At 45.5% G+C, this 25,378-nt stretch overlaps 1 protein-coding gene across 3 annotated transcripts in view; it reads left to right on the top strand.

Annotated features, from left to right (window-relative positions):
- The window catches only part of LOC135823758 (TNF receptor-associated factor 3-like), a 65,559-nt gene that overhangs the window by 1,866 nt on the left and 38,315 nt on the right, over window positions 1–25,378 (top strand). The window contains exons 1-3 of one of the 3 annotated variants that reach the window (XM_065336600.1): window positions 7,958–8,102; window positions 19,282–19,379; window positions 24,070–24,234. The gene's annotated coding sequence lies outside the window, so the exon portion shown is untranslated. Of the gene's footprint in view, window positions 1–7,957; window positions 8,103–16,433; window positions 16,559–19,281; window positions 19,380–24,069; window positions 24,235–25,378 lie in introns of those variants that run through there. The other 2 variants (XM_065336601.1, XM_065336599.1) reach the window with 2 other exon arrangements.

Raw genomic sequence — 25,378 nt, 5'->3', positions numbered from 1 at the left:
ACTAATTACTTCACAAGGACTTGACTAGGTACATGTGTGTAAAAGACATGACACGTAGAGTCTACATGATTTGTACATGACTGCATGCACGTACATGTACAATCATTATGTACAATGTCATGATCTAGGCCCAGGTGGATAATGCTCGATTCTGCTTTTTCTGCTCCAAAATTCTGCTTCAGAAAAATGGAATTAATAGTGGTACAGATTACTAATACTACTGTTGCAGATAGATAACAGCATACATGTGCATGTCCATGTATTTTGCAGCATACACATGTAAGTCGTGTTCTACGTAACAGAAAACATGCCAGAAGCACAGAATTATTATTACTCAGCCGCCAAAGGCGCAGTAGTAGTCGCGAGGGCATCCTTAGCCTTAGGTCCTCTTCTGCGCATTACCAACAGGCTTCTTTGCACTTCCCCATCTCCATTATTCTCGTCATTAATGATTTAAACTACATGTACATGTGTACCGCTAGGGTTTATCGGGTGTTAGCGGCCGTCGTGAGTTCCCTTCGGGAATGGATACGATAGTTTACTTTATTTTTATTTTTTTACATGTGTACCTCCATTTTGACGCAAGCAGTACGAGTATTCAAACTATCTGTGAACGTTGTGCAAACTGATTAGAATGTTTGAAGCGACTAAACACGAACTGCATGTACATGGTTTGGCAGTAGAGGTAAGTTTAGACTTTAGAGACAGGCAGAGCGCCCCGAGTTGTTCCGGGACTTTTTGCATTCAGATAAAATACTAGCAGTCTCGGCTCATGCTGTATTCACTGCATTGCCAAACATCGGTCAATGTCTAAACGGGATGCCCCCCTCTACCGTCTTATCTAGACTATTAGTATTAGCTAGACTACAGCCATAACCCCCTTAACTTTGGCTCTTAGCTCCGGTGAAAGGTGATAAGATCTGGCTGCCAAAGTCAGTTGATCTCCGCATCGTATCTCAGCAGTCCGCCAGGAGTCCTCGCATTCTTGTGTCTGCTCCGGGCCTCAGGAATGTACATGCATGGGCCCATAACTAACTTGGGAGGATCGTTTGTTTCTCAGCCGTTTTCATCCACACAAGAGCCTGAAGATGAAGTGAAGAGGCTGTACAGAATCATTCAATGGTGTGACATTATTACTACTAGGGTTCTAGGGTTCTAGAAGTGACTGTGTTCACCCTTCCTTCATGGAATTCCGGAATGGCACTCATCAAGAAAGTCACAGCTAGTGCAGCGTGGTGCATGGTGCGAGAAGACTGAAGAGGTCACTCATCCCTTCCCTTCGGAGTCGAGTCGCCCACCGGCACCTTCAAGAAACCATGCGCAAGTGTGAACAGATGCATAATAAGTACAATTATGGATAGCAATGAGTAAGATAAAGTGTGCGGTCATTCTATGGAATCATGTACCTACTCATACACACATCACCGAGGAGCGATTTGTCGTCTCTCACTCTCAGTAAGAACGTCTTCTTGTGCTGACCGTCACTTACATGTACATGTACATGTAGTCGTGTTACACTCAACATGTATAGCGCTACATGTACATGTATGTTCACCATCATTGGTATTTGTACATTCACTTGACACATCAACTAGTTTGTGACCATCATAATTCATATTCTTTGTTCACCGCTCACTGCAGTACATGTACATACATGTACTGCAGGTGTAAACATTTCTGATAATAATTATTAGAACCTCGAACTGGGTATGTCCGGTTAATTAGAAGTTCCACGGAATCCACTTACATAGAGAATGTGCGGGATTTGTGCTGATAATTCGAAGTTAGCAAACCATAATTAGTACTCTAACTGATGACCATCACAAGAAAGCGTTCTTGGAGACTTTTCTCGTTGTAACAAATTTCTTTGTTTGGCTGTTTTGTTCGTTTCATATACATGTATCATCTGTACATGTACATGTACATAAAACTGCACCGGCATCATATTCATGGTCAATTTAGTAACTGGCAATAAGTAGTATCCTCTCTGATGAAGCTCCATACAAAGGCGAAATTGTAGAGACGAGGGAAGTAAAACATATCCTAAACGGTACGGCTGAAGTAATGTGCGCACAGCTAGTGTCATGTACATGTACATGATTGTACAGATGTTGATAGATCGTGTGGAAACACTCCTATGAGTATGACTATGAGCGGCTTGCCGATTATCGATTGTAAAATTCACTGGTAGCCCGGTTGTTTTACGCATCAATTTCTACTCATGTTTTATATTTTTTAAAGAATGAGGTGTTCGGTGATTTTTACAAAGTCAACGCATACCATCATGGATCACGCATCAGTCGTTCCGAATCGCCACGGGATATAACGCTCCTGGGGCCTTACATTCTTTTGGTTACAACTACAAGGTCCTGTCATTTCTGCTTGCTGACTTGACAGATATTGGGCCGGCACTGTTTCATCATTCTCAGGTGAGAGCCAGCCGTTGGCTGGTACTTACATGTACCTGTACAGTCATGTACATGTGCAAGGTACATGGTGAGAACGCATCATTGACATTGCCTGTTACTGTAGTTCGCTTGGTGAAGTAAAACTAAAAGAGAATACCATACCATACTTGTCCGACCTGGGCGGCCCCACTACACGCACATAACTGTCGTTGATCGTGAACGCAATGATCATGATGCGCAACATGTGTCCGACAAGATCGCATGCCGACAATCAGTAGACGCCGCAAAGGAGCACCATTGGTCCTGGCAGGTGGGAAACCCGTCTCAGATTTTGGAGATCTGACTCATAACGCGGAGCTGCTGAACCTACTATCATGAACAGGGTAGCGGCATGTCAGCGAGTAGACCTGAATACTTACAGGAATGTTTTCGCAGCTCTTTCTTGAATACTACTACTAGTACATGGATAGAAGATCCCAAAGTCAATGTGGGCGGGAGACAGTTCCATAAAATGGAGGTGTCGAATAAACTAGGGTAATGTCTAATGACTTGTCTAGGGTACTGCAGTGATTCTAGCATTGGCGAATTCCTTTTTAGGCTGCATTCACACACGGTACAAAACCACATACAAGCATCATGTTCTTTGAAGTGGGCATGGAAACATGCGCGAAAAGTGAAAAATCACATCAACGTTCAAAGCCATCCCGGAGCGGCTTTGATGGCGGCTTTGAAAGCGGATTTCGGCTTTTAGTTTTCAGGCAAGTCGAAACGAGTGGTTTGGTGTGTCGAGTGCGCAGAGTTTTTGTTAGTTTTTGGAGAGTCCGGTAGTACCATGCCTCGAGTTGTCTTTTCTGCCGAGGTGGAGCTACGGCAGATAGAACTATGGGGAAAATACCAGCGAGAAAAAGTGGAACTATGATGAAAAGAGCTGTTGCCGAGAAGAGGATTGCAGTAGAGCTGAACCTGTACGCAAAGCAGCTACATGTACATGTATCCGGAGGTGATCAGGAAATGAAATACATGTACTAGTACACGGCCGCTATCGTTCATAACTACAGCAAACTCAGACGAATACACCAGTTGTGGAGACGTTCCACCGAGATCATACTAGCGGACCAAGAAATACTAGTAGTATTTTTGAAATTATTTTGAGCGAAGTGCCGCATGGTGCGTTCAGCTCATGCAGAAATCAAAATTCCCGCTCTTCGCCAAGGGTCAGGCGGGTCACTTTTTACGTGATTGGCATACACTACATTTGACTGTGTGAATACCTTATTGTGTCTGCAAACATAACAAATATTGTGAAGAAGAGGTTGGTGCGACCTCGGCGATAGAGAGCTGTTATGGAACCATGTACCTGACACGGTGCGAGCCATGGGCAACATCCCAGCATTCCGCCGAGCTGCCATTCCCTACACGTTGTAGACTGCTACACAGTTGGCCATACCATGGTATTCAGTACCCACGAACTTTGCACAGCCAATAAGCGAAATCTTCTGTTCTCTTTCTGTTGTACCCGATCTCCCTCTGATGTACCGCTGACTCTACGCTGAAAATCTAAGTATTTTAATTTTCATTCTCATTATAATTTTCATATTCGCTTTCTTGTTACAGTGTATTGGCCCAAATAATTGGGTTCTATGCCCGTTTGAATTTGCGAATCAAAATAAATACAAACAAACAGAGTACTTGGGGAACTGTGTGTTGCTCCCTACATGTTAGCTCGCGCTTTTCCTGCCGACATGAATTCTCACTTGATTGCTCTGGTTGGCAGTCGTGAGTCAGTCAAGTGAGAATTCAAGGCGGCATGTAGGGAGCTCCCATGTACAGTAGGTTGGTTGGTTGGTTTGTATTTCACTTCGCACATTCCAACGAGATGACGACCCAATAAAATGACGGCGAAGGCTTAGCCTAGAAGTGGCTATGGAAGCACATAGTAAGAGTTTAGGGTACTAATAACTGCGAGTAAACGGGGGGGGGGGGGGGGGGGAGAATACGATGTATCTGTGATACATGTCAGCGGCGTAGGAGGGTTTTTGGAAGTGGTACGACCAAAGGTCGGCGCGGCCGAAGGCCGTTTTGGAAGGGGGTCCGGGGGACCTCCCCCGGGAAAATTTTGTAAAAAAGACACAAAATCCTGCGTTCTGGGAACTTCTGGCACAGTTTATAAGTCATAGAATTATTTCACGGGCAGAAGAGACGTGCATGGACATGCACAGATGCATGGCAGATCTACGAGTACGAGTCTAGAAAAAGGTCAAAGTCTGATGCGCATATGCATCGCGATGGATCCTGATTTTTTTATTACGGTTTTGCACGTTCCGGACGGACCACACTTTTCGAAAAGTGGTACGGCCATGGTCGTACCAGTCGTAGCGGGTGCTACGCCCCTGCATGTACTATCTGTAATACTACGTGAAGATTACTGAACTGCACGGGGAGGGAGAGCAGAGCGATCAGCAGCAACTCTAGCTTCTCCCTACAGGCGTATGGTACACATGCATGCTTAAACTCAGGTAGCCGGGTAATTGTGCGGACCTCACCAGGGAGAGCGTTCCACAGAAGACCACCAGCAACAGAAAATCTCCGCTGACCGCGGCGGCTACGGTTTGCCTGGCTTAGTAGGCCATTTGACTGCTGATGGCGGGTTGGGGTTCCTTGTGCCGGGGTCAGAAGCTGGGCGAGCACAGGGTGGGTGCGGGCGTGGATGCACCGCCAGATGGTGATCAATGTTTTCTGCAGTAGAGCTCGCTGAGACGGTACAGGGAGTGAGCAGTGAGCAGCGGCTGCATGGCTGTCCGGGGCGGGTTGCCATCGATACAGCGGATGGCTCTGTTTTGCGCGGTTTGCAGTCGTTTCAGTTTACCCTCTCGCATTGCGGCTGAAAAGCAGGAGGAGCCATAACGCAGGTGGGGCATTATGACCGCCTTCACATACACCTGACGAGAGCATCTTGATAGGCTTCGGCGTGCCCGCCACAGGTCGCCAATTTTCTTGGCAACCTTAGTGACCCCATAGTTTACATGAGTGTCCCAATCTAGGCGATTGTCAAGGTGAACGGCGAGGTAGCGAGCAGAAGACGCTGAAGGGAGGAGACAGTCGCCGCTTTTGACTGTTACTTCCTGTACGTGCTGCTGGGGAGAGATAGTCAGAACCTGGCTCTTGGCGGCGTTCAAGATGAGGCCTCGAGACTTCAGTCAATCGGCCAGAACAGTTGCCGCTGTGGTGAGGGTTCTGGACGCTTCCGCCGCTGAGGCCTGAGAGACGTACAGGGCTATGTCACCTTTAACTGTACACTTGGCACAGGCGAGGAAACCAAAGGGACATCTCGTGTGTATACTGAAGAGGACAGGGCCGAAAACATAGCCTTGGGGCACTCCGCAGGTGCAAGCCAGAGCAGGGCTGGTTGAAGGCGAGATGAGGATCTGCTGCTTGCGGCCGGACAAGTAGTCGACGAACCAACCAAGGGCTTTTCCAGAAATTCCAACCGCAAGGAGGTCTTGGATCAACTTGTCGTGGTGCACTTTATCAAAAGCCTTCGACATGTCTAATAGGCACAGCCCTGTGGTCTTGCAACTGTCTCTCGCCTTCGGCAGATTATCCGTCAGCACACAGAGGGCGTCTTCCGTAGAACATTTCTTGCGGAAGGCAAATTGTGTTTCGGGTAATGCCTTGGTCAAGTCCAAAATTAATGACGAACTAACTGGTGTTGCACTACCCTCTCCAGCAACTTGGACACTATTGGGAGAAGGGATACAGGTCTATAGTTGGTGGGGACTGATGGGTCACCGGCCTTGTACAGTGGCACGACAAACGCCAATTTAAATGCGGATGGAATGGTTCCAGTCCTCAGCTAGGTGCAGAACAGCACAGCTAGAGAATATGCCAGTCCATATTCTGGGTCCATATTCTCCAACTAGGGTCAAATCAAATCAAATCAGCCCAGTAAGACACTAGCTCCCCCCGGTGGCCGGTACACGCAACCAACGGTATCGACCTGGTTTTCCGTTCATTTCTAATTTTCTACCCAGACTGTTTCTGTAGATTCAGAATGCAGATCTGGGATCTGTCTGATTGGGTCTCAAGCGAACTTGAAATTTTCGCGAATGATATGAGCCATGTGGGAGGGAATTGCATGAGGAAAGAACCAAAGGCCTTTTGGAGCTCAACAGAGGAATAGTTGGTCATCAGATTTGTTGGCCCGCGCTCCATTCGTCTGCTGCTTACATTTTGCGAATATTTTTTTGGTAATACATGGACACGGACAACAGCCAATCCGCAGTGACTGGTTCTTATATTCTTTTTGAATTTGCAAGCCCAAACACGCAAAATACCTTGTCGAAGATGGGGAAGGGAGGCGGATAGATGGCAGGGTCAAACGAGTAAGAATACTAGGTCCTACTGCACCACACAGCTGCGTGGTCGAGGTGCAGCGAATGCCTCCCATCACAGGTCTCGAACGCATAATGCGTGGCGTGAAGGTCATAGCGCCAATGGACTTCGGCTTTTTTTTTTTTTTTTTTTTATCACATTGCACATACCTACGGAAGAAGGGGGAGACAAAACGAAAAGGAAACAAAAAAGACAACAATGGGTGTGTAGGCGCTACATGAGCTGCGCTGGTGAGATGCAGTGGACTCCCCCGACCAAGGGTCTCGGGATCGGCGTACGGCTTTACAATGAGTGAATCATATCGCTATTTCCAAGATTGTTTACCTTCGGTTGCACGCATGGTGCTTCGTAGTATTCGGATACACATTCGGCCATTCTAGATTACCTCAGTAATCGTCATGTTGCCCTGCCAGGGAGGTTTTGTGGACCATTCGTTAGCGTTTTTATGACGCAGGCACTGGTGATGTGAGAATGCCTTTGCCCATCATTGCGGTTCCAAATTCGCTTGAACCCGTTACTACCTAATTGTTCTTTGATTACCATTATCATACATTATTGTACAATTATTAAAATTCATCCGTTCTGTCACATGCCATACCGTCGAGTCATATGAATCCACCTATCAGTGACGTGGCAGGAGCAGCATTTCCTCGTACCTGTCCTGGGCAGTGCATCGTAACCGACAGTTTTATGACGCGGTCCGGTTTTCTTCAAGATGAAAGTGTACCATTTCCTGTCGAAACTTTAGCCTAAGTTTAGGGCTACGGTGTGCACTTTGGTCCTTAGGTAAGAGGTAGTCTGTGGAAACTGTTCGGTACTACCCCTACAATGTTTTCCAAGCAAGCGTAGCAATGTACATGTATAAGTATTAGTCCCGCCAGCAGCGTGGTGCAGACGAATCGGAGGAACCAGAAGTGGGCACGCATTTAGGTGGCGTATGAAAGAAAATCTATTGCTATTATCACTGTCAGCCCATACACAACATTACAAGATTTTACTCTCAACACCTTGGCCGGGCTTGGGAAATTCCAGGAATAAGCAAGAACATCTCGGCGACACGGGATACATGATGGTCTACGAATGTGTTCACTTGCTCTTCTTCTGCATCGAAGGTAAGGTGAGGCTTGTTTCGTCCTACAGCAGAATCAAGAGTCTATCTTTGCCCCCAACGTCGAGAACGACGCAGTACACTGGAAGGGCAAGTTCGCATCCACGCGGTTGTATTCTGGTGACCTCGCTGGAGACGCTATCTCCGACCGCAGGTGTGTCTTCAAGCCAGAACAATCAAGCCCAACGTGTTACGTGAGTGTAAAGTAATAAATTATAGTGAAACTTTACCAGACATTATGGCTTCATCTCCGAAACCAATTTCTTCATGGTGTCAATTACCCCCGTCCCCGTCCCCGCCCCCCCCCCCACCACCAACATTGATAGCCCACTTAAACAACACAAATCACTGTTGGCTGTCTTCAGGTGGTGACGCTAGAACCTCACCTGCATGTACATGTACATGACTGTATTGGGATTCCCGGGAGCTAAGCATACTGTAACACGATGGTGCTGTATCGTTTCTTATTTTCATTTCAACCATGTACAGTACATGTATGCAATGTATTTTTTATGTGGAACGACGAAATCGGTGGTGGTGATAGCGAACCTGTGTAACGTTTTTGCGTGATATTGAGCAATTTACCCAAGCAAGAATATAGATGTACATATACATGTATCTACAGTGCAAACCATTTTAACGTTGACGACGGTAGTTCATCAAGGGGTTTTGCCTTCTGGTAGCGGGGAGCACACTAAAAACGCATATTCTTTTGGGTACTCTCTTGTTTTTCCATTACTAAACATCGAATTCATACCACATGAACAGCCCAGGGCTACACCGCGCACAACGAATGCTTCCAATTTTTCAGTCTCTTGCTGGTGCTGATAGTTTGTTATAGTACTTGGACCGTCAAGATCGGCCCACCACTTCAGGTTGCTGGCGTCGATAACAAACAAAAAATACGGTGAACACCATTTTTACCTAACAATGACGATAAGGCTAGCTGTCTGGAGATCGAGTAACGCCAATATTACGGCTAGCCCAATTCAATTGGACTTCCATCCCCTCCATTCAGGCATTCTCCCACACACACCGCGCGCACACTCTCCCGCCTGTCTCCTCAGTCCTGTACAAGTACCACACTAAGATCACTCCAAGTTGCAGAAGGCACAGAACCCTCCTCACAGCCGGTTGGACCATAACGATCTCAACAGTGAAGTTGGTGCGGAGTTTTGAAGTCCTATTAAATGATGAACAGGCTGAAATGTGCTACTTGCGCTCCTGTTTAGTTTGTCCTATTCTTGTGTCAACACTGGACGACGCATCAGTGCCAGAGTACTCCATGTAAAGATCTCCGATTGCGAAGCTGAAGGCAAAGATCTGGAAAAGGAAATCAGAAATGTTGTGAATGATACGCGTAAAGGAATGAATAAGAAAACAGTACAGAGAAAACCGAGAAAGGATTCAAGAGCTAATACCAGAGCTCATGCTCGTAAGGCATTGTAGCTGTGCTAGATGTTGGCCAACATCTCGAAGCGTGAGGTGCAATGATAAAATCTTGTGGGTCCTTCATAAAGAAGTGCCTCAGCGCTTGTGCGATAAGTTAGCATGCGTGGAAGTCTTGCAACGAATGCCGTGAGGTCAAGCTAGCCTCAAAACAAAAAAGTTGCAACATTGGAAATGGAGGTCGCCACTTCACGTACATGTACTTACATAATTGTTAGATTGACAGCATGAAACAAGGAGGAGGACACTGTGTGACCTTACTACAACCTTCCGCGGTTGTCCTCCTTGTTTCATGCTGTCAATCTAACAATTGCGTGAACTACAACAAGGTTTATCTAATACTGGTTTACCAGTTTTGGATTATATCATGTACTGTGCTGATGAGCTCTAACAGAGCGAAACAGTTGCTGTCCACAGACTTGAGTATGTACGAAGTACTCACATGTATAATTATTTTATGCTGCGACAAATGCCTGCTAGTAAGTGTGAATCAAGGAGTGAGGCGATCCATTTTTTTTTGTTCGCAAGCAGGTGTATTCAGTACTAGGCCCTCCCTGCCATGCACTAATCTATAAGTATGAAATGGAATCCTTACCGCGGATACTTTCGTACTGTACAACAGCTAAAAAGACAACTGTCCCATGCAGCCAGTTACATGTATGATCTCTCTATGCCCTGAACAGAATTAAGTTATTCAGTGTTACAAAGAGCCTATGATTGAGCGTTTGGGGTGCAAGTGTAGAGAAACGGTACACAACGTGTGAATCAGTTGAATGTGACTTCCTGGCCACATACAATGTTTGAAATATAAATACTGTGTACTGAATATATGCTAGGAAGAATGCAAGTCTACAGTAGTCAGTATGTAGGACATACATTGTACGCCGGACTAGTGCTATGACTACGAGTACGAGTGCGGCTAGTTTGCAGCCGCTACCATTTCCCCTTTGCAGGCTTTGGCTGTTCTCGTGTTACAGTGCTATCGTCGCGGGGCCGGTTGAGTGGTTCTATCGCTGTTCATTGTTACATTGCTGTCGAAGAGTGGAGTGAGATATGGTAATACGGTAATACAATGTAGTTTACAGCATAGCACTGTAGCTTGGTGATAGTGGACTTTGCTCCTGACCTTGTGGAAACTGTCGCCTCCCTTTGGAACATATCTCTCACATAATATATAAACCACGTTTACCCTCGTGTCACAAGATCCTTCTGAAGAAGATAATTATTGTAAATTAATTGTGGAAACCGAGTCCAATTGTGGAAACGTTTAGCAGTATCAATCAGAGTCAGGTCTTGCTGCTGGTGTGTGGTCCGACCATACCCAGGTGTGTTTTTTGTGATGGTGGCAAGTTTCCTTCGTAAGTATGCTACACTGAGATGCTGCTTCCAACGGTACCGACAGTCGATGTGTCCATTAAGATATATTAGAATGAAGGTGAAGGTGACCAGAAGATAAAGGTGAAACAGTCTCAGCTGGTGTTAGGATTTATGACACTGTTCTTCAGTGGAACAGTGCGAGTCGCTCGCGATTTCGAGGCGCTTGTGCTGAGCCAATCGTCCCACGTTATTTGAGTGTCGGATATGCGTCTAGAGGGCTTGGAAAGGATTACGTTACCAAGGTCAAGGTAGGCCATAGTTTATATCTGAGGGACCACCAAATGGCACCAATCCCCTCCCGAATTGTCGTCTGTGTACATGTACAGGTATGTGGGTGTCATTGAAAGGCACGGTATTTGACTGGCCCTGCATGTGGTCTACCCTCTGGCCGAGCTATCAAGCTCACGATATTGCCCGTTCCAAGAGACTGGCAAACGCTATAAAAAAACAATTATAAAGCCGTTGCTCAACAACATTGTACTTGTACATTTGTGAATGGATTGGACGATAGCTGTGGACTGTGGTATGATTGCGCATCCTAATGATTCTATGCATGCTATGCTAAACTGCAGCCCCCCCTTGACTTGGAGAATGCTTAAAAAAAGCAACTCAAAATGATATCATATGAACGGGCAGCTGTGCTGCCATGACAACAGCTGAGTTGTAACGGACCTGTCGCGGTTAACGGAAATGTGCCTTACTGTGATACAGTCATTTCTATCAAGAGTCTCTAGTCTAGACTCCCTACATTTTGTCTTTCGTCAACAAGTACATGTACATGTAGTTGTTAACATTCGGATGGCTCTCAGAAAACCAGTTTTTGGGTTTTTGAAGATACCTTTCGCTGTTATGCTTCTTCCGAATTTTATCGGCTGCGTAAATCGTAATGGCCATTTACATGTACAACTCGGAGGCGTGAGCTCTAACAAGGAGAGAAGGGGATAGCGTGCGGACTTTCGAAATGTGGTGCAATCGGCGGTTACTGAGAGCAAAATGAATTGAAAAGAGAACACACGAGGATATCCCACAGGAGTCAGGCATGGAGAGATCGGTGCTTAGAATGTATGTCAGAACACACCGATATTACGGACATATCGCGAGGGGTTGGAGCCTGGTGTACTTTGTACTGTTGAGGCAACGAACTGACATAATAAAAACCAAACCAACCAAACCAAACCTGGAGAAAGGTCTGCTGGAGGGTATGGTGTCGGGGACAAGCAAGAGAGGATGCCCACCGCAAAGAAGGCATATGGAGCAGAAGAGCTGCATGTATTGCAAGTCTAGCGCTGGACAGAGAGGCCGACGGAATAGCGTGACGTTCTGGAAACAACAACCTGAATGGATTAGTGATGACGATGATAATGATAATGATGATCGGATGAGTTAATTTTATTTCTTTGAACATGTAACCACTGCGCGCCGTGGTTCCGTTTTCCGCCACGCTAACACAAGTATGAGACTTTAATAATACGCTGTACCTTACCGTCTTACCATCGCCGCTAGGCCCTGCATCGACGTACATGTACATGTAGCTACCACCTCGGTAAACACTGGGTATGCTGGCGGCCTAACACCAGGGAAACTGCCGAAGCTGGGTGTGTTTCTCAACACAATGAATTGTATGTGCCCGTGGTAACGCGGATGACCAAGCCTTTACTTCGTAACACAGGTGCACCGGTGGGCTACCAAAACCTCCACGTTGCCAAACCACTAACCGCATGTTGCCAATACTGCGTGTATCGCAGAATCTAACACGGATATGTACTGTGAGTGCTGACTGTGCGTGTGTCAGAACGGTTAGTTCCTTGTAAAAGGAAACACGACAAATCGCTGAGCTGGCAAACAAAACTGGGTTGCTTAGCGTGATGCATCGATGGTCGACTGCAGAACGAGGTGTCAATCATAGTTTTGAAAGTACTTTGCATAATATACAAAGTCATGAACATACAAGGCTCAGGGACATGTGCATGTAATTCACGGATATTGGCGACAAGAGGCTGTATTCGCTTTTATACAACCATGTTCCCTTCCCCCGTGCATTGAGCACTTTTTCTAGCTGCCCCGGGTGGCCCTGTTTAGACATGATTGTTGTTCATGGAAGCACATCTACATCTACATGACTGTGCTATTATTAAACATAATTCACGGTAGGTAATTTCCGCAGTACACATACATTGTACATGGTACATGTAGTGCATAGTATATACCCGGGTAGCGTTAGAGCTTTCTAAAAAAAGAGTTCATAACGGATTCCTGCTCGTGCAGGTTGATTTTGATTAAAAACATGTTCTTACAAATTGAGTGTGTAGAAAATTGAGCTGTACATGTACATGACGCTGAGGGTAGCGAACGCCTGGGTGAACTACAGTGTTTTCGACTCAACAGGTAAGGCGTGTGCGTTGTCCATTAGTATCCATTGTTGCCGATGGTATAATAATAATCTGTATTTCAGGATTACCCAAAGACTAACGCCTATCTGGGGGATCTCCTACATGTATTTGTGTACTGTATGTACAAGATGAAATGAATCATCTACTACTACATGTACATGTACTTAGAACTAAAATAATTGATGTGGGTTTTGGAAGAGCAAAAAGTACTCCGGTGCCTGTGAACCCAGCGGTTTTTTTCTATTGTGCAATGTAGGAGTACTGTACATGTACTACATGTTCATTGTAATTGTATTTTCCGGGCACACGAACCGGGAGGTATACCGTTACCAGTGGGTGGGAAAACACTGCGCGATGTACATGTACGAGTGAGCAGCAGGAAGTTTCACTGCTGGTGTTGTTCGGTTGTTATCTCTAATGTTGCAGTAGTCCTCAAAGAGCTACGACAGCAGATACATGTACATGTACATGTACATGTACATGTAGATCTACATTGCTTCACGGAAACGTACAGTCAGACCTCGCATAACCGCACACATCCGTCTTCCAGAAAAATATCCGGATAGGCGAGGGAACCGGATAATCTGACACGCACACTGTATGTGTACATGACATATGCTGTAAATCGGTAACCAACGATTTTCTTCCGGATGGCGAGGGATCCGGATAAACGAGGACCGGATAAGCGAGGTCTGACTGTATTTCATTGCGAAGAGCTGTGCTTCGGTCCTCTGAGCTGTGCTGATGAGCTCTAACAGAGCGAAACAGTTGCTGTCCACAGTACATTGTATACAAAGCACCGGTCCGTATGATGTAGACGATGGGTGACGGACAGGGAGGTGCTGGGTGGTACAAAATACAATGGGGTACTAGTATTCATTTGTTGGCTTGAAAATATCGTTATGTGCATACATGTACTGTACATGGTATACTGTCCTGCGTAATAACTAATAATGCAAAATCGATCATGGACTTCAAAATAAGTGAACATGCGTTTTGTACATTGTGTTGTAGTTTATTGTTTTACTTGGGCAATTGTACATGTATAGCCGGTTGCAACGCGGATGTGCAAACTTTACTTTTATTACTTGGGCACTTGTACACATAATGTACATGTACATGTACATGCATATGTCCGTCTTTTCGCCAATCCTTCAATGGCGAAGGAATGTTTAGTAGAGCTGCCCTAAATACGTGTACATGTACAGTCAAGACACGCTTTTCCAGTTGAAAATGGTTTCTGCAAAGTTGAAATTAATTCAGCTAGCCGAAACAAAGACATGAGAGGCTGAGACTACGTGTACATGTGTATCATCTGTTCCCGGGGGCATCCGTTATTGAGAGGTTCCAATGACAACATTTATTACAATGTACACCAATGTCTTCTGTCAAATTTGAACAACTGTGACACCACAATAACAAAATTATACATGTACATGTACACGTGCTAGTAGTCACACGCCGCTGTGTCTACACTGCAGTGTGGTCCGAAGAGCACCTGTTCGCTCATGACTCTAAAAAACTGTTTTGTTAATACATGTACTAGTATTGTACATTGTATGTCCGCTGCTTTTCGACACTTTGTACCGTGTGCGTCAACCATCTGTACATGTACATGTATCATACTCGGCAGTTTTCGGGTTTTAGGTTTTATAATTATGTACAATGTAGTTGTTGAAGTAAATAGTTGACAGTTCGTGTGTGTTTAGGACTGTTTTGATACAGAGAGTGGAGGCCTCCGGTTCGATAGATTGCTCAATGCGGAAGCAGAGCAGTGCCACACGAGTCACAGAGTGCCACGGGTCTGGATTGTCGCATCCGGAAACTATTAGTTACGACAATTCAGACGTGTGGTACTATGTGACTCGTTGACTGTTCTGATTATGATAATATTTTTCGTTGTTGCCTACTCTGCATTTGCATGCGTATTAGCACCTTACCACCTCATTGACCCCGCTCGTTCCTCATTCACTATTCCATTTCTTTTTGGCATTTGGCCTAAGCAAAGACTAGCCAAGCTTGCTTGGCGATGTCAACGGGAAAAAAGGCTGCTGCTGCTGCTGCTGATGATGATGACAATAACAAGCAACTTTTTACCGGTACGGCACAGTATTTGGGATCAGGATAGTGCATACCCTGTCTTGTCTTGATGGCTACGAACGGGGAGATCCCCGACGGCGCAAAATCGCGGGCTCATCTTTCCCTACTTTCTTGCTGTGTAAGTAATAGTTGGTGATATCTGTGCGTGTACGATGATGAATTGATGATGCCAGTGACACTTCATTTGACAGGTCTGAGCTATCTCTGTCGACATGTCACTAACGTGACTTGACTCACAGGCCAGCCATGCCAACTCTACCGCAAACAGCAGCTACAGACTCACAGTAGGAGTACAATCATGTAGCTACTAGTACTACTAGTGCCACGCAGTGCACGTGGCATGAGATAATAGTACTGGCCAGTGCCCGGCAGTGCACTAGTGGATTTGAAAATCCGATTCCAGTGCTTACGACCCTGAACTGGCTGAAGCATACCCAGGAGGTTCTAGATTCTGGTTTCTAATTCTCTGTCGTTGAATCACGATGTAGCCCTATGTGCAATGTAGCTATGTACATTGTACAATACTCAATAGCGAGAATTCTCAGATTGCCTAGAGTGCTCACCACCACATACATGTAGGTGGAGCAACACCATAAAGGCGGGAGAGAACAGAGATAGCCTGCCCAGCTACAGTAGATCATTGTTGTTGTAACGCTGCGTTTCATGCGAATACAATGTAGCAAGGCTAAGACAATCCTCAGACAAACGGTTTTTACAAATTGTCTGAGAAGGTTTCTGGCCAAGTACTTTTTGTTTGGCTTGCACAGTGTAATTTGTGCCCAAGCCTGCGTGCAAGACATAATCACGTTATGTGAACTAGAATTGGCATGGTGGTCACGTATCAATCTCAACGATCTGTGCCACTAAGGGATGGTACAAAGCTGAATGGTGGATCATAATACGTTTGAATGTTAGTTCCATTATGCTATACATGTACATGTACATATACATGTACGTTGGAAATTACGCGACCATTGGGTGGGTCGTTCAACGTGTTCTGATCTAATATCTTGCGCGGTGACGTATTCAGCAGGCGATCAGGGAGAGTCCTGGCCTCCTGGGTCGATGCCTGATATTTGTTGGGGAATCAATAAAATAATAGTAGTTGAAAATATCAATCTGCAATGCACTGCAGTAAGATGTAAAAAAGGTTCGATTCCCTGGTGGAAGCTCTGGACAAGTCCAACTGTAGTGGCCGAACAAGAATTTGACTAGCTAAACTTCAAAGCCCTTGTTGTATTCACTGTTCATTAAACACCACATAATGATGGAAGCTGTCCGCGGAGTGATCATTGTACCATCAAGTTCAGTTTTATGTGACCTGTAAGTGAAAGGTGAGCAAGTCGCCTTGAGTTTTCCAAATACATGATAAGAATTTGAAGTTTGGGCTTGTAACGTTACATTGTATTATTTGTGCTGGTAGTGTAGAACGGGTAATTTTAGCGACGTAAAAACCCTAGCGAATTTAGCGATCGACTCATTTTCGCTAAAGTTTCAAGTCGCTAATCCGTTGACCCATTAGTACTCGTAGTGCACTGGTGATCCGTAAGTAAGATCGCTGCAAATAGCTAAAATAAAACGTCGCTAACCGGTTGACAATGGAAAAACGCTAAAATTACCCGTTCTACAGTAGTCCGATGCTTTTTTTATGAGTTCAAAGTCTGTTCCATCAAGCCCGGCAATAGTGGTAAAGAATGGTACATGGTAGTGTGTAGGATCGTTTCAGTTTTTTATCTCTGTCGTGAGCGATTCCCAACTACACTGTATGTTACTCGTGTGTCAAGATTGATAGCAGTAGCGATAGAAGGAATAATGACGGGCTTTTCGACCAAGAAGAATTGCATTTATGCAGCGAATCAATCTGCTCGCAATCTCGTTCAAGAACCGACACCAGGAGAGTTAGTGCGCTGGGAAGTCTGTTTGCTGGAGAAAAACAGGGACCAGCACGGGCAGGGTTCGGAACGGTGTACACTGTGATTGTGCTCTAAGCTAAAGCATAAGCAGATCCTTGATCGATCCTACGCACATCAGTTGATGCCCTGAGTCCGATTCATTTGCGTCCTACAGTATCTCCGTGATTGCTGTGGGGGAGAACATGCTTAATTGTGTTGTCGGATGGTAACACTCCGCTCACAGAGTCAGTACACTGGAATAATGTAAAATGTTCTATCCTGTTGTCTGAGCAACTCTGCTGAGTTCTTCTCACTCTCAGCTTCGTGATTAGTATCTGCTTACCTGGATACGGAAACATTGGATGCTGAGATTAGACGTGTCTGTCGTTTGGGTTGGGATCATGAGTAACAGGTGTGGCATGGTTGTCAACAGAGACTTCTGAAGTAATGGCTCAGGACTTGTATCCCGGATAGACCAAATGCAAATGCTGCTTCCAGTTCAACGAGAGTACTGGGCCACGTAAAGGCTGTTTGCACACTGTCACCGCGCACTAGCTGTGGGACTGAGATTAAAATGCGAATATACTCTAAACTTCCTTGGACCTTGTGCTAATTCGTGCGGAGGTCGCCTCGGCTAGCTCGAGAGATAGATAGAAAGGTGGATAGATACAGATAGAGGGAGAGAGAGAGTCGCGCGAACTATTGTCTTTGTTCACACACATGAAGCGCTGCAGCTCACAACTACTTATCTCTGGAGAGACTTGAACAAGCTGCCACAGACTCGCATTCGACGTAACGGGCCACCTGCAGCATCCCGCGGGTTGGAATAATGCGGATCTGGTTGATGACGAAATGGCATGGGGAAAGTAAAGTTTGAGGGCTGCTGCTTGCAGTAGATGTACTTGTCGACGTCGTCGTCTTGCGATAAACACTCTACCCGTACCAGGTGCTTCAAATAAAATACAAGGCCAATACTCCTCTATTAACGGTACTTGGCCGCACACAAGTTAGTTCTCTAGATACAGGGGCTGATTCAATCTTTCTGAATTTATTTCACCAACAGAGCTCAGAGTGACTAGGCCGATCGATCGCATTCAAATCTAGGGACCAACTGGGCATTAATTGTAATAACGACGCAAAGCATCAACGTCAGAGTAGCACATCTGACTGCAAAATCGTCCCAATGCAGCTCACCAGATCAAGTAGCTGAGTTTGGTTTAGAGCTAGAGGAAGGTACATCCCCCCCTGTCCCCCTTCCACTTTCTATACCACTCACTTCCCTTCACTGCTTCAGCCCAGTCAGTGCTGACTGCTGAGCATTGACTTGTCATGACACGCGCTATGCCTAGTATGCGTGATTGCGTTGGTACGTGGTGGTGTCTGTCAATACAATGACATCATGTCAACAGTGCAATGTTGCTTTGGAGTCCGGAGTATGCGAAACATGGTCCTGGTCCTGGAAGAGGAACACAGTGACAGCAACCCAAATAAAAATGGACTGTCAACGATGCTGTCAGTACCATAATACATGTACTGTAGATCTCGATCGGCTAGCACGCAGCTTACAGACACTGCCAGTACAGCAGTACTGTAGCAGACAACTAAAGGGAAGGAGTAACGCGTACCTACCAGAATCCAAGTACAGTACTCTTGGACTGCAGAGGGCCTAGGGGCGATCAGGCCGAAGTTCATGGACATGCGCTTTGGAGTTTGGTCCCCGTGCAGTCATACTTTTTAATACCGTTGTCTGCCAGCTAAAGGATCGGGTTCCTGGACTGACAAAATAATTTTGTCACTGAATACATCGTATTGTCTGCACCTACATGTACGTGTATATGCCAGCATCCGCTACAAAGCGGATGTTAGAAATCAATCCCAGCAACCCCCAGTTCGAATAATGCAAACACCGGACGTACTTTTGAGCGGGGTTGAATGTCCGGTTACTGTTTTCCCGATCAGGGAGCTCATCACGGGCAGAGTGTTAGCTTAGAGTTGCCTACTGCATGCGCATCCACTACGTTCACTCCCGTACACTCCCGTACATGTACAAGTACCTGCGCTGTGCGGGAGATTGAAAACTACAGTCAATCGAATCATTGGTAATGCTTAATGTCAGTGCACAACGAACATCACTGATTATTTCTGATGTTGTCCTCATTGTGCAGGTGTGGGAATAACGGAAAAGTCGTCTTCTAGAAGTCACTACCCTTCGATTACACAGTCCATGTAGAGAGGACGAACTGCAAAGCAACTGACTGTGAAGGTGAGCTGAATACATGTAGTAGTGTCCCGACTGCTTATCAGTAACTACAAGTAGCTGAGTAGTAGTAGTAGTAGTAGTAGTAGTAGTAGTAGTAGTAGTAGTAGTAGTAGTAGTAGTAGTAGTAGTAGTAGTAGTAGTAGTAGTAGTAGTCACATCCTTTATTGCTGAACCCACAAATAATTGTGATACAAATTGTAAACCATCCGAGGAAGAAGAGAAAGCCATTAAAAATAAAAAATAAAACAAAAAAGGTTATTGTACCATGCCAAACGGCTATTATTAAGTCATGTACCAATTGTAGTAGTAGTAGTAGTAGTAGTAGTAGTAGTAGTAGTAGTAGTAGTAGTAGTAGTAGTAGTAGTAGTAGCAGTAGCAGTAGCAGTAGCAGTAGCAGTAGCAGTAGCAGTAGCAGTAGCAGTAGCAGTAGCAGTAGCAGTAGCAGTAGCAGTAGCAGTAGCAGTAGCAGTAGCAGTAGCATTTATTTTATTTACCATCGGATGCCTCAACAGTGATTTACACAACGAGTAGAGCAAATCGCAAAGTGGAATCAGATTGCAGGTGTTTGAATGCAGCGGCAAGAGATGCTGCACTTACAATGTACAATGTACCCAGGGATACGAGTACTGAGGCTCGTCTATAACAACAGAATACTAGTATTGCAGATGATCATTTCCTCCAATATCGTGGCAACTAAGAAAAGCGACATCTCCAGCACCTCTACCCTAGCATGCAATCGAGTACTAGTAGTGCCGTTCATTTAAGGTGGCAGACTACCCACAAATTCGCTGAAAATTCATATTGAGTGCTACGTCAGTTGAAAGAGCATGAATAGCTGCAAATTCTCTAAAAATTGTGTCCCGATCTGACCAGCCGTTCAAGAGTTATGGCCGAAAATGTGCCCTTGCAAGGAAAGATTTTTTTTGTTGCACGCTGTCATTTGTTGGCAGCACTGTATTTGAATGTGAGCGGACCATGCGCAACTTATCGTATCATGGAAACACGCGAAAGTGTGCAGAATTTTGCTCCAAGTCCGAAAAAGTCCAAAAAATCTCGTTAAAAACATGTATTGGGCTGCACGGCAGCAGGACTTTTGCCAGCACCCTCGTGACGTTGCAGATATGTGGCTTGATTATTGTAGTTGACGTTGATTTAGTGACTTTGGCAAGTTTGAGTCGTGTCAAGAAGTCATGTAGGATTCAGTACTAGGCAGTAGCGGAACGTGAGTGGTAGTCTTTGCCGGTTTCTGAGTGTATCCTGGATTTGGTGTGCAGCGCTGTGGAAATGGCTTGCTGTGTACGTCCCAGCACTGGATGTTGTATCAAAGGTACGACCTCGTAGCACGTGCTAAACCTAAACATATTCAAAAATTGACTTGGGTTTGTGGGAGTCTGTGAGAGAACGCCCACTCGTTCCGTTATGACAGATTCCAGGGCCACGTTGAGGGGCCCTACACCACCACCCATGGCTGCTTCTGGACTTGTTTTAGGTTTTGGTCCCGCGCACGGACAGAATGGGCACGAAAATGTGAAAAAAATGTAAATGCATTTGTTTGGCTCCTGGGTGGCTCGCACACCGTGGCACTATGCCGGAAATTTGAGTTTTTCCGGCCTGGAAAGCCTGTCAGTGAGGCGTAAGAACTTGTAAATCATGGCCTGAGGGCCAGCATAGTGGCAGGAGTGTGTGGTCAAAACTTCACTCAAATCCATTGAGAAACACCAAAGTTACGGTCAATTGAATGCCATATGAAAGTTATGGGTAGGCTGCGAGCCACCCAGGAGCCAAACAAATGCATTTACAATTATTACACATTTTCGTGCCCATTCTGTCCGTGCGCGGGACATAAACCTAAAACAAGTCCAGAAGCAGCCATGGGTGGTGGGGTAGGGCCCCTCAACGTGGCCCTGGAATCTGTCACAACGGAACGAGTGGGCGTTCTCTCACAGACTCCCATTATTTTTGAATTTAGTTTAGCACGTGCTACGAGGTCGTACCTTTGATACAACATCCAGTGCTGGGACGTCCACAGCAAGCCATTTCCACAGCGCTGCACACCAAATCCAGGATACCCTCAGAAACCGGCAAAGACTACCACTCACGTCCCACTACTGCCTAGTACTGAATCCTACCTGACTTCTTGACACGACTCAAACTTGCCAAAGTCACTAAATCAACGTCAACTACAATAATCAAGCCACATATCTGCAACGTCACGAGGGTGCTGGCAAAAGTCCTGCTGCACGGCGGCGGGCTTCGCCCGCCGCCGTGCAGCCCAATACGTGTTTTTAACGAGATTTTTTGGACTTTTTCGGACTTGGAGCAAAATTCTGCACACTTTCGTGTGTTTCCATACAAGTTGCGCATGGTCTGCTCACATTCAAATACAGTGCTGCCAACAAATGACAGCGTGCAACAAAAAAATCTTTCCTTGCAGGGGCACATTTTCGGTCATAACTCTTGAACGGCTGGTCAGATCGGGACACAATTTTCAGAGAATTTGCAGCTATTCATGCTCTTTCAACTGACGTAGCATTCAATATGAATTTACAAATTCGATTTTTCAGCGAATTTTTGGGTAGTCTGCCACCTTCAGGTGGAACGCTCCCCACAGAAGTTAATAGGATTCTGTTCTGGTTAGGTTACATTGGAAAGATAATGGACTTGTTTGGGATCAGTAAAAAATTGATGGGGGTTTTAACTCTTTGCGTACGGACTGTACAACTTTCGATCCCCTGGGATCGAAACGTTTTAAAATTTCAATTGATCGTAACTCAGTCATTCCTGGGTTATTTCCAAAAACTAAAAGATGTACATGTAGGTCGACGAGAAAACTCCCAGCTGTCCATTGAAACAATCGCTGAAGTGCTCCGATGTGCCGTTCCAGAGTTACAAAGCTCGAAAGTCGAATCGCGGAGAATGTCGCTCAATAGCCGCTTGGGCAGATTTGAACGAGGGATTTCACCATCATTCTTGGCATGCAGTGCCGTAGAAACACGTTCAAAATGGTAAACGGACTCGTGGCAATTTGTGAATTTTTTTAAGTAACACTTATTTGTTACGAGGAAGGAGAGCGAAATGGCTGATACAAGACGACTTCTGTCGGAATATTGGCGTTGCAGCTAAGACGCTGGGCTGTAGCGCTGGCGTTTTGACCTTCGTAGTGGCAAGCGTGGGCTCAATGTGTTCCTCTTGCGACGAGCTTTCCAGGAAGCCCAAGATTGAAAAATCGTCAAAAGGAGACTAACGTTATGACCCGGGGAATTATGGAATTTGAGGCGAGTCGAGATCAAATTCAGTCTGTTTACATTTTTCAGTACATGTGTCGATTGTTGTATGAAAATGGTCAAACATTGTGGATTCAGATTTTACGGTCCACACCAATGAATGGGCAAGTGAGTTCAGATCAACCACATAATACGGCCATTTAACATCCAAGGTACTTGGTACACATAGCGTTCGGTATTTTCACAAATCAATGTGAAGACGATACATGTACATGTATGTAGTTCGAGGAGGTATGCATAGCCAGCAATCACATGTCATCACGTACATTCAAAATCAACATAATTTTGCGAATCGACCTTTTTTTCAGGATCACTTTTCAACGAGGAGGAAGCAAAGTCGGCCGAACGAAGCCTAGAGGAAGAAAATCACCCTCTCCACTTCACCATCACGATGCTGACATAGATACGAGATGAAACAACTAAAATATCCACAAGAAAACTGTACGACCATCATCGCGCTGACTTTGGTCTGACTTTGGTCTGAGAATTTCTATCACGATCAAAAATGTACGAGGAGCACTCAAAAATCAGCCACAGACGTACCTTTATCGCTCTCTACTCCTTTCTCAAGGCACAAAAGTCGACTCTCCACTTTCAAACCAGGAACCAGACATACCAGTGGTCCTTTTCAGCTGCTCCACGAGCGCAGGAAATGTTCACCAAGGGGCGCAGAGCAGCATCCATTCCAGAAAAAGAGCTAAAATACGAGTGAGACTGCATGCCTGAGTACATGAGTACATGTATGAGTACATGCAGAAAATAGTCAATTTCAGCGTTTCTGCTCCAAACAGCAACTAGCTTCGACTAGAAACAAAGATCACCCCAAAGGATCAAACAACAACCATTTTCTGCAGTTTTTTTGCAGATGGCTTCCTTGTGCTTGGCCCAGCACGCCAAAAATCACACCTCGGAGGAGTACAAAAATTACAACTCTCAGATGTCCTCGATTGCTGGCCATGTATCAGTACTTCCCAGTGTGTACTGCTATCGTGTACACTCATGAGTAACGTGACGTGTGGCATCTGACGCTGCGAAGTGCCAAATGATACATAATATCATGAGCCCAATTGTCTGCCCTTGGCAGTGAAGCAGTGAAGGGTTTACAGCCTATCACAGTGTAATTGTAGAAGTAACAGCTTAATGTGCAGATTTTCGATGTTCATCCCCCCCCCCCCTATAATACATGTATGTCTAATGCACTGGTAGGTGTGGCTAGCTTTTGAATTGTACCCTACACGCGGTGGCTCTAGCATATGAAAACCTGCTTTCCTTGACCAGTCTGAAAAAGAGACGGACATGAAACATTTCAATGTTTGACTTGGCCCCTACACTATACACTGGTAACTTGAAACCTGAGTACCACATACCGCAGAAGATGCTAAGGTCCTACCCCTCTCTACTTGTTGTAGGTACACGGATTACTGGTAAAAGCCGCGGCTGTTCTCTTTGGAACGTACAGTAGGACAACGCTCTTCAAGCGGCTTCATCTTATACCAAGGGGACAAGAGCACTTGAAGCCTGGTAGATTCTATGCTTTACAATTACAGCCACCTGCACGCTCAAGTCGACGACAGGTACAGTGATATTGTGCTCAATCTAAATTGTCGTTTGTTCCCTTTCCATATTAATAATTATTGGCAATGACTATTATGTGACTCTTGCCCTCATCAATAGGTGTACATTTGTGACCGTAAGTTTCTCAGAGTCATGCGCATGTCTGATCGCCTAACGATCGAACTGAAAGTTTTCAAGGCGACAAGTCTTGGATCGACCCCTAAGTACTCCTTACCTTTGAACCTACTGGTTTCTAATTAATTCAGGGTGGAAATCATTGTACGTACACGAGTGCTTCGAAGTATGTGTCGCAGAGTCACAGAGGAGGCCAAAGGCTCCTGAGCTGAAAGAACGATTTCATCAACTGTTTATTTCGTTCTGCTTGTTAGCCGCATGATATTCTAAAACATTCTTGCACCATGCTGAAACTTACCGCCGGACCAGGAATTCGAAGCAGGAAATCAGAAGGCATGTTTCCTGGTCTGTTTGCAAAATCAACGTGCGTTGTGGCATTGTTTCTCCAACTGTCGAATTTCGATCTCGCTGGAGAAGGCGGAAGGTCTTATCATATTTTAGGGTCCCTTGAGCGGTCGTGTTAGACAGGTTTCATTGTACAGTCATGTACAAAGTCATGTCATACACATGTATCATTGGGAGGACAAGTATCTTTTGGAAACCCAAGTACTACTACATGTAGTAGACTAGTAGCTACATGTATTGACATTGGTACGTCCATGCGGTAAGGTGTGATTATGATAATGGTAAAGCCGAGATTGAGGTCCAGTTGCCCGTATTCGAGTTCCGGAGACACCTTTTTATTCAGCTCCCATACGATAGTGATGCGCCATCGTTTCAGCTCCTCGCCCGAATACTAGTACACGTACATGTATGTGGTGTCCCGATCCCATCGCCAAGTACAATTTCACTACAATGTAACAGTTCTTTGCGCGCACATCTGCTCCATGGCCTGGGCTGGGCATGACACCTGCGCGTGTCTTCCCTCACTGAGTCACTGGCCTCATGGATCATGGCCTCAGCAGCTTGAGGGTATAATTGTAAATAGCCTAGGCCTAGGGAGGGAGCTCCGGAAGTCCGGAGCTCCCCCCGGAGGTAGAGGCTAGCGCTGGTGGTACCACTACCGGTAGCAGCGAACACTGACCTGTA

The sequence above is a fragment of the Sycon ciliatum genome, chromosome 8 (assembly GCF_964019385.1).
Source record: "Sycon ciliatum chromosome 8, ocSycCili1.1, whole genome shotgun sequence".
Lineage (NCBI taxonomy): Eukaryota > Metazoa > Porifera > Calcarea > Leucosolenida > Sycettidae > Sycon > Sycon ciliatum.
This window is presented reverse-complemented; position numbering and strand designations above follow the sequence as displayed.